The following is a 19,520-nucleotide window of genomic DNA, read 5'->3' on the forward strand; positions in this document are numbered from 1 at the left end:
GGTAAATATCTTTAACAAGATTGTAAGAGTAAAACTAGATTCTAGAAGCAATATATCACCATAGGAAACCCTCCAAAATAAAATGTTGAATCCAACACAAGTTTATTTTGATGCAAAATTAATTCATTGCTTAGAATGGTATCAACAGAATATTTACTATTGTTAGTAAACAATAGTTTCATGCTCTTAGAATTTCAAGTGGCTTAGAATTTCAATTTAAGTGATCTTTCTTTAAAAAAAAAAATGACCAAGAAACTTTAAACCCAGTACCTTTCTATTCTGTCCATTAATTTCTCCCAGTTAATGGCAACATTCAAAATTCATCCCTCTGGCCCTTCCCTGCAGAAGAGCTAAAAAGTAAGAACTAGCTTCTAATATTTTCCCTTCAATCTCACCCTAACACTTTGGTGTTCAGTAGTACAAGTGAAATTTTTTGAATCACAGCAAAATAAGACAATCAAGAAATCCTGAGTTCCTTTAGTCTTAACTTTTTTATTTTTAGACAGGGTATCACTCTCTCATCCAGGCTAGAGTGCAGTGGTGCAATCATAGCTCAAAGCAGCCTTGATCACAAGAGGGGTCAAGTGATTGTTCCGCCTTAGCCTCCTGAGTAGCTGGGACTACAGGTGCATACCACCATACCTGGCTAATTGTATTAATTTTTGTAGAAACAGGGTTTCACCATGTTGCCCAAGCTGGTCTTGAACTTCTGGTCTATTCTGAACTTTTTATTATAAAGATTTTCAAACATACACAAAGTTCAATAAGCCCCTATATATTTATCTTCCAGCCAACAGAATCAACAAAAACATTTACTTTGCATATTTGTCCCATCTATCACCCCTTTTTGTGAAAGTATTGTTAAAGCAAATCCCAGATATTATTACATTATTTCACTCCTAAACATTTTAGTATTCATCTCAAAAGAAAAATGTGATGCTTAATATTGAGTGTCAACTTGCTTGAATTGAAGGATAAAAAGTATTGATCCTGGGTGTGCCTGTGGGGGTGTTGCCAAAAGAGATTAACATTTGAGTCAGCAGACTGGGAGAAGCAGACCCACCCTCAATCTGGGTGGTCACCATCTAATCAGCTGCTAGCATGGCTAGGATTAAAGGAGGCAGAGGAACGTGGAAGGACTAGAATGGCTAAGTCTTCTGGCCTCCATCATTCTCCCATGCTGGATGCTTCCTGTCCTTGAACATCAGACTCCAAGTTCTTCAGCTTTTGGACTCTTGGACCTACACCAGGGGCTCTTGAGCCTTTGGCCACAGACTGAAGGCTGCACTACTTTTCAGGTTTTGGGACTTGGACTGGATTCGTTTCTCCTCAGCTTGCAAACGGCCTACTGTGGGACTTCACCTTGTGATCGTGTAAGTCAATACTCCTTAATAAACTCCCCTTCATATATACATGTATTCTATTAGTCCTGTCCTTCTACAGAACTCTAATACAAAAAGACAATTATACCTGACAACAATGCCAGATGATTGCCAAGAAATTTAAAAGTAAATCCAAGTCCACATTCAAATTCCCCCATTGTCTAAAAATGTCATTTTAAAGTTTACTTGAATTAGGATTCAAACAAAGTCTATTCATTTTGTTTAGTTCTTATACCTCCTTTGTGTTTTTTAAGCCTTTTTTAGTCTAGAAAAAATGACCCTTTTTTATGCCTTTAACTTTTTAATAACAGTTTGTGACATATAATTCAGGTGTCATGAAAGTCACCCTTTTAAATGCACAAGTCAGTGGCTTTTAGTATATTCCTAGAGTTATGTGATCACTCACCATGATCTAATTCCAGAACATTTTTATGTTTAACTTTTCCCCATCTCTCTTCCCCTCAGCAACCCTACTTTCTGTGTATGGATTTGCCCCATTCTGGATATTTCATGTAAATGAAATCCACACAAGATGTAGCCTTTTGTATCTGCCTTTTTTCACTTAGCATAATGTTTTCAAGGTCTATCTGTGTTGTAGGAGATATCAGTACTTCATTCTATTTCATGACTGAATAATATTGAATTTTTGCAAAATATGGACATACCATATTTTGTTTATCTATTCATGAGTTGATGGATATACCTTGGACTTTTTGAAGTAAGCAGGTCAGTTTTCCTGCAGAGTTTTCCACATGCCAGATTTGGCTGATTGCTTTATTAACGGTACTGTTAAACTTCTCTATCCTCTGTTTTTCTTGTAAATGCAAGAGAAACACCATGATCTTGGAAACTTGGTTGTCAAACTTTAGTGTGTGAGTCACCTGATACACTTGCTGAAGGTAAAGAATTCCAGGCCCCATCACAAATCCGATTTCATAGGCTCAAGAGGGGACCCAAGAATCTGCTTTTTTTTTTTAAAGATATGGTCTCACTCTGTTGCCCAGGCTGGAATGCAGTGGCATGATCACGGCTCACTGCAGCTCTGACCTTCTGGGCTCAAGCAGTCCTCCCTCGGCCTCCCAAGTAGCTGGACCACAAGTGCATGCCACCACACCCAACTAATTTTCTTTACTCTTTATAGTAACAGGGTCTATTTTGTCCAGGCTAGTCTCAAACTCCTGGGCTCCAGCAATCCTCCTACCTTGGCCTACCAAACTGTTGGGATTACAGATGTGAGCCACCACTGCCTGGCTCATTTTTAACACACCTCTTGATTTTGATGTAGGTATTCCCAGAACACAATATGAGCAAAAACTGGCAGGTATCCAACATTTTTATTTTAATGGCACTTGGCATTTCACAGGAAAGCCACAAAAAGGTTATTGACTAAAATTTTTTTTTTTTTTTTTTTTTTTTTGAGACAGGTCTATCTGTTGCCCAGGCTGCAGTGCAGTGCACCATCACAGCTTATAGCCTTGACCTCCCAGGCTCAAATGAGTCTCCCATCTCAGCCTCCTGAGCAGCTAGGACTACAGGCATGTGCCACCACACCAGCTAATTTTGTTTATATTTTGTGAGAAGAGGTCTCACTATGTTGCCCAGGCTAGTCTTGAACTCCTTGACTCAAGCAATCCTTCTACCTTGACCTTCCCAAAGTGCTGGTGTTACAGGCATGAGACCTGTACCTAGCCTTGATGAAGACTTTTTAAAAAATAAAGTTAGAAATATTACTTACAGAATTACTAAAAAAGACCTAAGTATCCTGGCTGATGTCTTCTGGAGTGGAAACGGACATTTGAAAGAATGTTGGACAAGAGAATTGTGTTGTGAATGTTAACTACCGGAGGGTGAGTGAAGTAGCCAATTTAACATTAAAGGCAATGAAAACCAAATGGTCTCTAAGAATTAAATTACTGCACACATTTTTACAGTAGTCACTTGAAAATTTACAAATGCACTCAGATTAATTAATTAGAGTAGTTTTCATTCAGGAAATTTTAATTCTGAATCTGAATCCGTTTTCTTCAAGGTGAACAGGACAAAGTAAGTTGTAGATGCAGCATTCTAAGGTAATTATCCTTTCATTCTAGAAACATGTGACAGTGAAGTACAACCATTGTTGTTTCAACATTTTATCATTATTTAAATAATGCATTTTACAACACCAAAAACTCCGGAGTCTGGACAGCTGTTTTTTCCTTATTTAATGAAAAGAGTTTGCTTTCACTTAATAGCTATGTGATGTTTTTTAGGGTCTTTCAATGGTTCTCGAGCAGCCAACACTATAAATGGAGTTCCAGTTACTCCATGCATCTCATTAAGCTTTTAGATAAGGGAGTAATGGAGTACAAGGAACAACCGCCAGTGCTTTTTTAAGCTTTGACTCAAGGATTTTTTCTTTTTCTTTTCCTTTTCTTTTTTTCTTTTTTTTTTTTTTTTTTGAGACAGAGTCTCACTTTGTCGCCCAGGCTGGAGTGCAGTTGCGTGATCTCGGCTCACTGCAACCTCCGCCTCCAAGGCTTAAGCAATTTTCTGCCTAAGCCTCCTGAGTAGCTGGGATTTCAGGTACCTGGCACCACACCTGGCTACTTTTTGCATTTTTAGTAGAGACGGAGTTTCACCATGTTGGCCTGGCTGGTCTCGAACTCTTGATCTCAAGTGATCGGCCCGCTTCAGCCTCCCAAAGTTCTGGGATTACAGGCGTGAGCCACCGTGCCTGGCTTTTTCGGGGCTTTGAGAAAAATAATAGATTTCAGGATATGAAAACTGAGTTTTGACTTTCTGGAAGGACATTTATAGGGGAGTTATTACGTGAAAGAAATGTTTAATTCCTGAGTAATAAGAACTTCAACTTCTTGCTAAGTCTTCTTGACTTCATTAGCCTGACTTGGAAGAGGAAGGTGCCTACAGCTAAAGCATATTTTAAAAACTTTTTATTGTGGGAAATGCCAAGCATACCCAAAATTAGACAGTATAATAAACCATATACACAACATTAAGCTTCAGCACTTAGCAATATTTTGTGAGTCTCATTTTATCTGTACATCTACCCTTACTTTTGCTCAAGTGTTTGCAAAAATACTTCATTCCTCTGAGCATCTCAGAGCTGTCTTTTTACAGTCAGTTTCTTTTAATCAGGATTCAAATAAGACCTACACATGGCATTTAGTTATGTCCATAAGTCTCTTTTAGTTTGTAACAACCCTCTTCCTTCATTTGACCAGTGATTTGTTGTAGAAACTGGATTAATTGTCCAAATTTTAGACATGATCCACATTCTGGATTTGTCTTATTACATCATTTTAGTGTAATTTAACTTATTTATTTTTCTCCCATATTTTCTATAAAGTGGCTTGATGAAATTCAGGTTGACTTTTTTGCAGATGAAAACTTCATACTTCCTGGAGCATCATATCACGAGGTACATGTTGTTATATTTGCCCCATTTTTCTGAGCTTCCTCAGTGGGCTCAGGTGGTGTAAATCTGATCCCTTCAGTATAAAGTTAGCCATCACCCAGGCCAGGCACTGTGGCTCATGCCTGTAATCCCAGCACTGTGGGAGGCTGAGGCGGGTGGATCACCTGAAGTTAGGAATTCAACAGCAGCCTGGCCAACATGACGAAACCTTGACTCTACTAAGAATACAAAGATTAACTGGACATGGTGGCAGGTGCCTGTAATCCCAGCTACTCAGGAGGCTGAGGCAGGAGAATTGCTTGAACCCAGGAGGCAGAGGTTACAGTGAGCCGAGATCACGACGTTGCACTCCAGCCTGGCTGATGAGTGAAACTCCATCTAAAAAACAAACAAACAAACAAACAAAAAAATAAAGTTAGCCATCACCCTTTCACTAAATGGCCTTGACATCCGTTTATGTTCATTCCTTATACAACATTTTTTAATGTTAGTAATTGTAAAATAGTGATTTAAAAAATTTTAAGTCATTCCTCTGTATTTGTTAGCTGGACTTCTATAAGGATGGACTTTTCCTCATACACTATTTGGTTACTCTGAAAAACAGTTCATATAGTTATTTTCCTTTATTTATCAAATTTCATAGGAAAATAACCTTCAATAATGATGGGACAGGTTTTGTATTATTATGAATTCAAGACATATATTTGACAATGTATTAAAAACATGTTTTAAAAATTGATGCTGGAGATGGAATTATGAAATGTTGCCATCAGTCTTCTGAGATAGTGTTTCTCAAAGTATGGCCACAGACCATATAAGCCAGAATCCTCTGGAGGTACTGGTTCATATGTAAATTCCTGGTCTCCATCTGGACCTACTAGGTGAGAATCTTTTGGAGTAGAGCCCTAAAATCTGTATTTCTGGGCCAGGCATGGTGGCTCACATCTGTAATCCCAGCACTTTGGGAAGCCAAGGTGAGTGAATCACTTGAGGTCAGGAGTTCAAAACCAGCCTGGCCAACATGGTGAAACCTCTTCTCTACTAAAAATACAAAAAATTAGCCAAGCATGGTGGCATGCACCTGTAGTCCCAACTACTTGGGAGACAGAGGCAGGAGATTTGCTTGAACCAAGGAGGCAGAGGTTGCAGTGAGGACGAGATCATACCACTGCACTCCAGCTTCAACGACACTCTGTCTCAAAAAAAAAAGAAAGAAAGAAAGAAAAAGAAAAAGAATATTCACTTCTAACACACTCCTCCAGAGATTTCTAAAATGGCTGTGGAATGGATAGCCTTATGGGGCAACCTCATTAGAGCCTGGGAATGTCAGCTCCATAAGACAGGTTAAAAAAAAAAACCCACAAAAAAGAGCTTGGGAATAAATGACTAAGTGGATGCACGCCTGAGCAGTTACTCCAAAATGAGACCACACGATCAACTACTGGTGATTCAAGAGAAGGGAAGGTAGATAAATTAGATCCTTCAACAAGAGCCCAACAGACAGGAGTAGTGCTATGCAGTGCTGAACTCCTTGTGGTGCTGCATTTTTGTTGAGACCATCTGGGTTCTGGCTATCTGTTTTTTTGTGTGTTTTTTTGGAGACAGAGTCTTTCTCTATCGCCCAGGCTGGAGTGCAGCGGCACAATCTTGGCTCACTGCAACCTCCGCCTCCTGGGTGCAAGCGATTCTCATGCCTCAGCCTCCTGAGTAGCTGGGATTATAGTTGCCTGCCGCCACGCCCAGCTAATTTTTGTATTTTTAGTAGAGACGGGGTCTCACCATGTTGGCCAGGCTGGTCTTGAACTCCGGACCTCAGGTGATCCACCCACCTCAGCCTCCCAAAGTGCTGGGATGACAGGTGTGAGCCACTGTGCCTGGCCTATCTATTGTTACTGGAACTTAAGAAGCTTTTACCACGGTAAATCCTGTAAAATATAGTTCTATATGTGAACTAATTTCCCCTGTGGATTGCCAGGGACACAGTGTTGCTCATATCCGTAGCCTCAGATCCTGCACAGCTGCTGTCCACTGGGCCCTTGAGACCCCCATTGCACGATTTGTGTCATCTCATCAGGTAACACAGCTCCTCTTCCATTAGGACGTGCAGTGCCATTTGTATTTGAAATATCAGTTAGCACTGTTGCCATATGCCCTATTTTTTGAATTGTTCACCTCCCCTAGGGAATGCACTTTCAATATTTTATTCAAGTCCCCTAATACTTGACATTCTGAGCAAAACATTTGTTTAGTTGATTTTCCATAAAAGTGATAATCCGTTTTTATAATTTCATTTGTCTTTATTGAATTTTAAATAGTATTGTTGAATGCACTGATTCACAGGGGAAACATACAGAGGCTTAAAAGGAGAGTCAGACGCACAGATCTCTTTGTCAACTGAATTTCTTGCAGATTAGAGAAAACTGAACTACATCTCTCAGCACTTTTCTGCCCATGTGCAGTAGTTGGGAGGAAGGAATGAAAGTCGGGTTCATGGGGCATGACAGAAGTTCCAGATCTCTCTGGCTAGGTTGTATGCCAGTGGAGCTCTGTGTGATACCAATATCCAATCCATAGAAAGGGAATGAATAAGGGCAGGGTTGGGCAATCCACCAGGGCCCCGCAGGTATCACAATCATATGCAGCCTATTTTGAGACTTTAAAAAATTGCTGACAATGTGCAACCATTGTTTTCTCCAGGCAGAAACCTGACCTTGAGGCCATTTGATTAGGGAAGGGGTTGTAAACTCAAATGCCTATGGAGGCCAGGAAAGGGAGAATAAAGCAGTAAAGAGGCCTGGACAGGAGACTGTGGTAAACTATGGAGACCTTTCTCCACTCAGGGAGGCCACTCTCTTTCAGTTACACCTGGCCCATAACAGGAATCTTGACCCTGAATGGCTAAAGCTTTTCATGGTTCAAGAGAGGATGATAATCTGAATTTTTGTGTAAACTCGCTAGATTTCAAGTGTTGGCTCTAATTCAAATTTAAACCAGTGATAGTAAAACGAGATGTGTCTGTGAGCCACCATTGTGGGGCCTTTGATTTAGGGGGTATAGTACCTGAATGCCACAGTGAACTAGAAAAGAACATCTATTTCCCAGATCAAGGTTAGTGAAAGAGTTTGTAGCTGGTTTGCTGATGCTGTTAGCAGAGACTCAAACCATAAACCTTATAGGGACAAATTAGTTTTATTTTGTTACTTAGCAGTTCTGGATGAATGTATTTGATTGGTGCAGAGCCATGACTTAAAGTCCATGCTTTACTGACGGTTGGCCAACGGTGACATCTTCCTATAAGAAAGCTATTGCATTACGGAGCTAGCCCCTTTAAGTTCTCAGAGGAAAAGAAAGCTAATTATATACATGAATTGCTTTATAAAACTCTAAGCCTTGACTTGCTGGCGAATAAAGTAGTGGGAGTTTAGATAGACTGCTTTTGTCTTTCTGCAGAGTGATAGCCAGATAACATGTTCTGTTGGGACTGGATTTCAGTGTTGAGTTGTCTCCTAATTAGTCAGGGAGAGAAAGCATGGCTATATAATTACAGCATATGAACATATTGATCTTTTTCACGCTTGGCTAAGTGCATTTACAGAATTAATCTGAACTTTGGCCAATTAAATTGAGTTTAAAGAGAAATTTTAGACTTAAGTATGTTGAATAAAATTCTGGGTAGGGTATAAAAAGCCATGGGTGTATGGACTAGACTTCTAGTTCTGGCTCTGTCTACAGCTCGTGTGGGTCTTAATCACCTAATCTCTTGGCTTTCATTTGGTTGTATTGGATGAGCCAAATTGAATTATATATTCTACATTTTACATTTAATTTTTTAAAGGTAGTTCTCTGTTATTGATTATAATTTTTGACTATTCATTTTTCTTTTCTTTTTTTTTTTTTTTTGAGACAAGGTCTTGCTCTGTTGCCCAGGCTGCAGTGTAGCCTTGATCTCCTGGGCTTAAGTGATCCTCCCACCTCCTAAGGGGCAGCTAATTAAAAAAATTTTTTATAGAGATGAGAGTTTAAGCAATGTTTCATATTCTCCTCATAATTAATATTGTCAGACTTTTTAACTTCAGCAAACTTTAGCCTGGCTATGTTGCCAGGGCTGGTCTCAAACTCCTGGCCTCAAGCAATCCTCCTGCCTTGGACTCCCAAAGTGCTGGGATTACAGACATGAGCCACTGTACCCGGCTGCTATTCCGTTTTCTATCATTCTTTGTTTCAAGGAGATATTAAATGAGTCCTTCTGCTTAACAGATGGTTTGGACGGCCCTGTAACATCATATGTTGTTATCTTTGTATTAGTTGGGACATGGACTGATCATCGACACCATCCTAAAAGGAAATAGGATGATGTGGACTCGTTGCCAAAAATATTTTTATGAGCATTACCAAGTTATAAATGGTTCCCTCTTTTCTGCTAAAAAAGGAAACCCAATTGGTTGTTTATTACAGTATTTTAAATTAATACCACAATGAAATACAGCTGTATACTCACCAAAATGGCTAAAGTTAAAAAGCCAGCCAGGTGTGGTGGCTCATGCCTGTAATGCCAGCACTTTGGGAGGCAGAGGTGGGCAGATCACCTGAGGTCAGGAGTTCGAGACCAGCCTGGCCAACATGGCAAAACCCCGTCTCTACTAAAAATACAAAAAAAAAAAATTAGCCGGGTGTGGTGGTGCGTGTCTGTAATCCCAGCTACTTGGGAGTCTGAGGTGGGAGAATCGCTTGAACCTGGGAGGCAGAGGTTGCAGTGAGAAGAGACCATGCCATTGCACTCCAGCCTGGAGTACAGAGTGAGACTCTGTCTTGAAAAAAAAAAAAAAAAAAAAAAAAGGATGACAATACTAAGCATGAGGACCATGTGAAACAATCAGAATTCTGACGCTCTGCTAGTGGGAATGTTAATATGATACCTTAAACCTGCTTGGCATTATAAAGTTGAACATATGCACATCCTATGACTCAGCAATTTTACCTAAGTGTCTACCAATCAGATATCTGTGCATATGTACACCAAAGGATACACAGAAGAACGTTCATAGTAGCATTTTTGGTAATAGCCTCAAACTAGAAACAAGCCCAAATCCATCAATATTGAATTTGTAAATAAACTGTGGCATCTTCATATAATAGAATACTATACAGCAATGAAAACTAATGACTACAGCTTTTCTGGGCAACATGGCTGAATCTCATAAATATAATATTAAGCAAAAGAATCCAGACACAAGAGTATACACTGCATGATTTTACTATTTATTTATTTATTATTATTATTTGAGACAGAGTTTCACTCTGTCACCAGGGCTGGAGTGCAGTGGTGAGATCTTGTCTCACTGCAACCTCTGCCTCCCTGGTTCAAGTGATTCTCCTGTCTCAGCCGCCCGAGCAGCTGGGATTACAGGCATCTGCCACTATGCCCAGCTAATTTTTTATATTTTTAGTAGAGACGGGGTTTCACCATGTTGGCCAGGCTGGTCTCGAACACCTGACCTTCTGAGTGGCCCACCTCGGCCTCCTGAAGTGCTGGGGTTACAGGAATGAACCACTGTGTCTGGCCCCTATTACTATTACTTTTAAGACGGAGTCTTGCTCTGTCGCCCAGACTGGAGTGCAGTAGTGCCATCTCAGCTCACTGTAACTTCTGCCTCCCAGGTTCTCCTGCTTCAGCCTCCTGAGTAGCTGGGATTACAGATGCCTGCTACCATGCCTGGCTAATTTTTATATTTTTAGTAGAGATGGGATTTCACCATGTTGGCCAGTCTGGTCTTGAACTCCTGACCTCAAGTGATCCACCCATCTCAGCCTCCCAAAGTGCTGGGATTATAGGCATGAGCCACTGCGCCCAGCATATATATATATATTTATATTTATTTATATTTATATATTTATATATTTAGAGATGGGATTTCGTTTGCTGCCCAGGCCAGACTCAAACATGGGCTCAAGTGTATCCTCCTCCCCCAGCCTCCCAAGTCGCTGAGATTAAAGGAGCCCACACGATACCCACCTCACACTACATGGTTTTAGTTATACAAACATACATAAACAAAAAACCGAAGCAAAAGTAAGCTATAGTGTTAGAAGTCGGAATAGGGGTTACCCATGGGGAAGAGGGGATAGCGACTGGAAGAATCAGAGAAGGTTGGGGGTTTAGTGATACTGATAATGTTCTGTTCTTTCACCCTGTCTGGTAATTACACAAGTGTATTTGCTTTGTGACAATTTACTTAAGATTTATGTACTTTTCTGTATGCATGTTATGATTTAACTAAAAACATTAAAACACACAGAAATTGTAATGCTTTGTGTTGAGACATAAAAACAATAACTGTTTAAAAAGTCATAATAACCTATAAGAATCTACTCCTATAGGAAATAAATTGAATATAGGAAATATAGGAAATAATTGAAACTCATTATTTTATCAGTGATTTCTGTCAAATGGTCATAATCACTGTGCCCCTCAAAGATAATTAAGCTATCCTTGTGTTTCCCTTTTTATTTAAAAAGTCCAAATGGCAATGAATGCAATGCTGAAAATGGAAACATCTACAGTGTCACGTTTTTCAAAGGTTTCAGTTGAACCAGAATTTCGTTTAAAAAAAGCACAAGACATTTGTGATCATTTGAATCCATTAGCACCCTTGAGACTTTTGAATTCATTTACCTGGTTCATGTAGATCTTGAAAGGCTTAACAATTGAGTAAAGAATTTTGCGCTGGTCAGTTACAGCTTACCTCTTTTTGGCCACTGGTGACAGTAAGCAATGTCTGGCATTTGCTTAGTGCTTTCCAAGTATAGAGTACCACAGCTGCCACTAGGAGGATGCTATGCCTATGGCCCTGCCACTGTAAACCCTAATCTGGCTGTCTACCTAATTTTCCGAGAAGAAGTGGAAGAGTGAAACCCTCACCCCTGACTGGGGACAAAACCGTACAGCAAGGGCATTTAGAATGGTCTTACCTTGTTTTCAATGGGCCACGTACAGCAAGGGCATTTAGAACGGTCTTATCTTATTTTCAATGGGCCACATGGCTTACAGCTTTCTAGAAGGACAGGACCAAAGAAAATTATAGGGTGCTGCCCCTCTGAGAGAAGTCTCGTTCAGGGTGCCTCTTCGGAATCCTTGCCCTCCCACCAGGAGGTGGTGGTGGGATTGTTAAAGCTGTGGAAGTGACCCATAGTAAGGGGCTGGGAGGACACTGAGGAATAATCTGGATAGAAGAAATAGCTTTGCCTTTATTGTAAACAGTGTTTGTGGCCATGGAAGGAATGTAAACATTCCCAAAGAAATTCTGTTCTAAATAAGACCGGGCTACATGTGGAGGCCAAAGCAACTCTATCTTGGGTGCTAATTTACCATGTTAGCTTCTGATTAACCCCAGTGCTGGGACGGCCTCTGAGATTTCCAATTTATCTATTGTTCCCTGTGTAAGAGCACATACTGACCCCCAGTCCTGCCCTTAGGTCAAATAACCTTGATGTTACAATACTTCAATTGTTCTACAAATCCCTTCTGAGCCACTGCTTTCCCTGTAGTATTTAAGCCCCGGGTCATGGAGGTAATGGTGGGGAATCCACCATTTTGCCTCATGCCACCTGAGACACATACAAGGCTACTGTTCATAAGTACCTATTAAATGTTTCTTTCTAAGAAACCAGATTTCTCAGCCTCTTTCTTCGCCCTCTCAGCTGCCTCAGACTTTGGGGTAGGTTTGCATAGACTTGCCCGCTGTGGAACTCTATATTACTTACCTTATCCTAGAGTCTATGCTTAGCACTCTTCCAGTGTTGTCCTCTTTGGATCATAACTTCATTCAGCAAACATTTATTGAGCCCTACTATGTGTCTGCTGTTCTGGGGGACTGAGCAATAAGCAAGGCAGTGCAACTCCTTGAGGGTAATGAAGGAGAAGATACTTCTGTCTACAGAGAAGAGGGAGGGCGTCTCAGATTAATTTTTTCAACCTAATGAAAGGACTTCCCCCTTTCTAAAGCTTCCGGGCACTTGATCTGCCCCACCCTCCACACCTTCTAATAACTTCCCCCATCAAACCCCCCTGTTCATGAGCCTCTCACCTTTTGATGACAAACATACTCAAGGTTTTTCACATGAACTATTTTGATGAAAGGAACAAATAAATCAACAAACCTATTTATTCCCTTGTCTCCCTGAAGCTGCTGTTTGAGATCTCTCTTTATGGCTAAACCTCTCTAGGAAGTCTCATTTCCATGGAAGCTTCTTGGCTTCAATTTCCTTCCCATGCACTTACCTTTTAAATTCCATCCTCCCATACACTCAAGGGCTCTCAGCTCCATATAATTCAGACCAGAATGTGGAGAAGGGAGAGAACCATCAGGAAAGCAGGGTGGTGAGTATGCTGGTTCTGATCAAGTAAGCCAAGTGTTTCAGGTAAAATCATTCATTACTTGCTGAGTATCTGAGAACCACCTGTGCAGGTGCCTAGCACTGTGCTGGGCAGTTTAGGTTTTTAAAGAATTACAAAAAGTGACCTTTGATGAAAACTTACTGAGGAAGATGAGGCTGAGAAGACTTCCTATGGAAGTGAAGTTTGAACTGAGTTTTGAGGAACGAGTCAACTTGAAACAAAAGGAAGATGACAGGAGGCGTTGTGAGCCTGTAGGCCTGGAAGTATGAAGTGAGTGCTGTCTTTGGCTTAAAAGTTGGAAGTCAGGGAAGAGCCAGATAAGAAGAGGTCTTTGCAGACCAGGCAGAGAATCACCCACTGAAGGCATTTTTGAGGTCTCCAATTGTCTACTACCTATCTCTCATTTCCTTCACAGCCAAACATCTTTTAGAGTCTGTCTTTTCATGTGCTTTTCACTGATCAACCCCTTCCCGTATGTATTATCTCCCAACCATTCCACTCAGACTGCCCTTGATAGAATTCAAAGAACTCTTTAGTAATAGGCTCTGCTGAGACAATGCTCACTGGACTCTGGAAAGTTACTTAAGTTCTCAGCTTCAGCTTCCTCTTCTCTGCAGTGGGGGTCTTTTAAAAAATGTCTTTTTTAGAAATGGAGTCTCACTCTGGTCATCTAGTCATCCAGGCTGTAGTGCAGTGGTATGTTCATAGCTCTATGAATTACAACCTCTAGCTCACGGGCTCAAGCAATCCTTCAGCCTTAGTCTTCTGAGTAGCTAGGACTACAGGTGTGTGCCACCATGCCTAGCTAATTTTTTTTATTTTTTATTTTGTAAGAGACAGAGTGTTGCTATGTTGCCCAGGCTGGCCTTGAACTCCTGGCCCCAAGTGATCCTCACAATAGGAATTTTAATATTACCTCCTTCACAGGGTCATCAAAAGTATTAAATGCAGCTTAAAGTCTTGTTCAAGAAGTGACCATTGTTAACATTATTATCTATCTTCCTTGAACACTTGGCTGTATTTGATATATTTGACTACTCCCTCCATCTTGAAATACTCTTTGGTTTTTGTGATGTTGTGTGTTAATTTGGATTTTCTTTTTTTTTTTTTTTTTTTTTTTTTTTTTTGAGACGGAGTCTCGCTCTGTCGCCCAGGTTGGAGTGCTGTGGCCGGATCTCAGCTCACTGCAAGCTCCGCCTCCCGGGTTTACGCCATTCTCCTGCCTCAGCCTCCCGAGTAGCTGGGACTACAGGCGCCCGCCACGGCGCCCGGCTAGTTTTTTGTATTTTTTTAGTAGAGACGGGGTTTCACCATGCTAGCCAGGATGGTCTCGATCTCCTGACCTTGTGATCCACCCGTCTCGGCCTCCCAAAGTGCTGGGATTACAGGCTTGAGCCACCGCGCCCAGCCGGATTTTCTTTTTTAAAAAAATTGATTTATTTAGTTTTAGAGACAGGGTCTCACTCTGTCACCCAGGTTGGAGTGCAGTAGTGTGATCATAGCTCACTGCAGCCTGAAACTCCTGAGCTCAAGCAATACTCTGTCCTCAGCCTCCTGAGGAACTAGGTCTCCTGGCATGGGCCACCATGCCTGGCTAATTAAATTTTTTTTTTTTTTTTTGTAGAGATGGGTATCTCACTGTGTTGCCCAGGCTGGTATTGAACTACTGGCCTTAAGTGATTCTCCTGCCACAGCCTCCCAAGATGTTGGGATTATAGGCATGAACAACTGTGCCAGGCCAATTTGGCTTTCCTTCTGCCACTTTGGAATTTCTCTTTTGATTTTCATTGGCTACTCTTTATCCACCTGCTCTCTGCATGGTGGAGCTCTTCATGAACTACACGCTTGTCTGTACCTCACTTGACACTCTCTGGGCATTTTAATCCATAATTGTGTGTCCTCCATTATCTTCTATATGTTAATCACTCTTAGATTTATTTCTACAGTGCAGACTTTTCTTCTGAGCTCTACATGTGTACAGCGAAGGGCTTACTTGATAAAACAATTCAAGTGTTTCACAGTTATCTCAAAGGCGACATTTCTGAACCAAACTCATTTCTCCCTCATTACCTCACCTGAACCTTCTCCTTCAGCATTCCCAATTGTTAGACAAAACAAAACAAAAACCCAAAATGACATTTCTTTTCATTCCAGTCAGAAATCTCAGAAATCTGGGACTGGCCCTTGTCCTTCATCCCAGTCAATCACAAATTCAGCTGACTACCTCTAAAAAAAGTCTTCAGTATGCCTACCTCTCTTTTTCCATGGCCACTCTCCTAAATTCAGACTATCAACAACTCTGGGACTCTCTCACCACGGATTTCTAACTGGTCTCACCAAGAAAAATGTTGCTATCTTTTAACCCTTTTTCCCCAGAGTGTAGCCAGCTACAGTAATCCATTCTTTCAGTTAATCAAAAGGTATTATCAAATAAAAATCTAATCACATTCCAACTTAGCTTAAAAATCCTTCAGTGGCCTTTCACTTGGCAGTTCAAAATATGCCAATTGTTTCAAAGGCTTAAACAACTTTTATTATTATTATTTTTTAACAGAGATGGTGTCTCACTATGTCAGCTAGGCTGAACTCGAACTTCTGGGCTCAAGTGATCCTCTCGTCACAACCTCCCAAGTACACGGGACTATAGGCGTGTGCCACCCTTCCTGGCTAACTTAGGGAATCTTAACCACCCATAAATACACCCATGGTTTTGGATGTAGTTTCCATTGTTGGAATTCTAATTTGATACTCACGCCAAAGTTGTCTTACCCTTATACTAATAGCACATAAAAAGTAGCAAAGACATTAACAATGCCAATGAATGCTGCATTAGAAATTGAGTTATGTAAGTGCCAGTTCCACCTTCTTTTATCCCAGGATGGCAAGTGCCTCACACAGTATCTGGCACAGAATATGTCTTTAATAAATATTTATTGGATACATGGTGATTAAAGAAAAGGGCTGTCAAAAAGTTCTGCACAGAATTGAAATATAATTCACAGAAATCAATTTGGTAATCAAACTCAAGTCTACAGCCAGAAAAATATTTTTCCATATCAGACAGCCAGTGTTTGCATATCAAGTGAGTGGCAATAACTCATTTGGCAGTGAGGGGAAAAGAGGAAAGGAATTAATGTGCCAGGCACAGTACTTAAGACTGGATACGATTTTTTTTTTTTTTTAAATGCACAAGACAAGATCCCTTCCCTCCAGAAGCTTCTAGACCACTTAGAGAAAGGCAGTTGTCCAAATATTCAGTATTCAATTTATTGGCTACTCCTACGGACATTTTTCTCTTTTCTGCTTCCTTCCTTCTTTCCTTTTTTCTTTTTCTTCCTCTTTCTCTCTTCTTCCCTTCCTTTCCCTTCCCTCCCTCCCTCACTTCCTTCCTTTTTTCTGTTCCTTCCCTCCCTCCCTCTTTCCTTTCCTTTCCCTTTCTTTCTTTCTCTCTCTCTTTTTCTTTCTTTTTCTTCTTTCTCTTCCTTTCCCCTCCCTTCCTCCTTCCTTCCTTCCTTCCCTTTTCTCTTTCTTTCTCTTTCTTTCCCTCCCTCCCTCCCTTCCTTCCTTCCTTCCTTCTTCTGACACAGGGTCTTTGCAACCTCCACCTCCTGGGCTCAGACAATCCTCCCACCTCAGCCTCTAGAGTACCTAGGACTATAGGCATGCACTACCATGCCCAGCTAACTTCTGTTCTTGTTTTTTTTTTTTTTCTTTTTTTTTTTTTTTTGGTAGAGATGGGGTTTCAACATACTGCCTGGCCTGGTCTCAAACTCCTGGCCTTAGGTGATCTGCCTGCCTGGGTCCCCCAAAGTGCTGGGATTAAAGACATGAACCACCATGCCCAGACTCTACTTTCCTTTTTATTTAGTTATTTACTTAGTTAATAGAGACAGAGTCTTGGTCTGTTGCCCAAGGATGGAATGCAGTGGCATGATCATGGCTCACTGCAGCCTCAAACTCCCAGGGTCAAGCAATCCTTCAACTTCAGCCTGCCAAGTAGTTAGGACTACAGGCACATACCACCATTTCCAGCAAATTTTTTAAAATTTTCTGTAGAGATAGCATCTTCCTATGTTGACCAGGCTAGTCTTGAACTCCTGGCCTCAAACAATCCTCCTGCTTCAGCCTCCTAAAGTGCAAGGGTTACAGGAATGAGCCACCATGCCTGGCTGCCCTCTTTTTTTTTTTTTTTTTTTTTCTGAGGCAGGGTCTCACTTTGTCACCTAAGTTGGAGTGCAGTGGCACAATTATGGCTCACTGTAGCCTTGACCTCCCAGGCTCAAGTAATTCTCCCATCTCAGCCTCCTGAGTAGCTGGAACCACTGGCACACACCACCACACCCAGCTAGGTGTTTTTTTTTGTTTTTTTTTTTTGTTTTTTTTTTTTTGTAGAAATGGGGTTTTGCCATGCTGCCCAGGCTGGTCTCGAACTCCTAGGCTCAAGCAATCCACCTGCCTCAGCCTCCCAAAGGGCTGGAATTACAAGTGTGAATCACCACGCCCAGCCTGGCCCTTTTCCTTAAGTGTAAAATGGTGATCAAAAGCAGACCTGTTTTTTCATGCCTGATGGGAGTTGGGATACAGACATCAAATAATCCCATGTACAACAATAATAGATATCACTCATACAGTGCCTATTATGTGCCAGGCATGTTCTTAGTACTTTACATAAATTAACAAAATCACACTCTGAGGGGGTACTCTTAGTATCTTCACCTTATAAATAAGGAAATTGAGGTATAGAGAGGTTAAGAAACTTGCCCAAGGTCATATAGCTAGTCCAGGTAGGCTGACACCAGGGTCTACGTTTGAACCACCCACTCGACTGCCTTCATGCAGTACTCTATGGCGTGAATATATTTACAAATATAAGTGCCACAAAGGGAAGACAGGTGGTGCTATAAGAACATACAACAAGGGTATCCCACCTGTAGCAGGGGACATCTACAGGTTGAGTGGGTGTCATCTAAGCAAAAAGAGGGAGGAAGACAGAGGTGGACACAAAACTGGTCACAGCTGAAGGGTAAGTATGGAACCATTAGCCACCTGGACACAGGAATTCACTGATGGGCTGGGGAGAGCAGTATGTGTGGGAAGCTATATGGGAAGGTCTCAGGCAAGAGGCACATCTGGAGGAGGCAAACTTTGAACCCTCTAAACTGGTTTAGAGAGCAGTGACATAGTTTGCATATTTGTCCCCCATGTGATCTCCAATACTGAAGGTGGGACCTGGTGGGAGGTGTTTGGGTTATGGGGGTGAATCTTTTCAGAATGGCTTGGTGTCCATGCCATGGTAATGAATTAATTTTTGCTTTATTAGTTACCACGAGATCTGATTGCCAAAAAAACAAGAAAAGAGAGAGAATTCTCCCTCCCCTCTCTTGCTCCCTCTCTCGCCATATGATACACTTGCTCTCCCTCCACCTTCTGCCATGAGTTAAAGCTTCTTGTGGTCTCACCAGAAGCTGAGCAGATACTGGTGCCATGCTTGTGTAGCCTGCAGAACTGTGAGCCAAATAAATCTCTCTTCTTTATAAATTACTGAGTCTCAGGTATTCCTTTATAGCAATGCAAAATGGATTAAACACAGGCAAAGAAGAGAGGAAAAGGAAACATCAAAGATTCAGAATGAGCCTAACGAATTTCAGGGACAGGAAGAGACTGATGTATTACGATTCCTTCAGTTGGAACTAGTAGACATCCAGTTTGAACTGGCCAAAGAAAATGAAGACTATACTGGCTTGAGTTACTAAAAATCCCAGGATTCAGATCTGGTAGCGAGTGGATAAATAAAGTTGTTAGGATGTCTTTCATTTCTTAGCTCCATTTTCCTGTGTTGGCTTCATTCTCAGGTAGTGGAAAGATGGCTGCTGTAGATGAATATCTTACCAGCTCAGTAAACTCAGGAAGGGGAGCATTTCTTTCCCAAAAGTACCAGGGCTAAGTCTCATTGGCTCAGCTCATATTACATCCTCTTGGCTGAACCAGTCATTCTGGCTGGGGCATGAGGCACTGTCATTGGCCAGGCCTGGATCATGTGCCTTCCTCTGGTCACAGGGGGCTAGGTTAGCCACATTTGAACCCTAGGTCTGAGTGTGGGAGATGGAAAGTTCCCCAAAGGAGAAGCTAGGAGTTGTTACTGAAAGGAGAATGGATGCTGGTGAGGCAAAAACAGAATTCTACCACAAGTCATTGGCTGGAGCAGTGCTCCCCAAACTTCTTGGAGAGTCTGATTTATTAGGTCTGGGATAGGAACAGACAGTCTGTACTTCTGACAACCTCCTGGTGATGCCAATGCTGTTAGTCCATGAACCATACTTTGTGA

The sequence above is a fragment of the Chlorocebus sabaeus genome, chromosome 7 (assembly GCF_047675955.1).
Source record: "Chlorocebus sabaeus isolate Y175 chromosome 7, mChlSab1.0.hap1, whole genome shotgun sequence".
Lineage (NCBI taxonomy): Eukaryota > Metazoa > Chordata > Mammalia > Primates > Cercopithecidae > Chlorocebus > Chlorocebus sabaeus.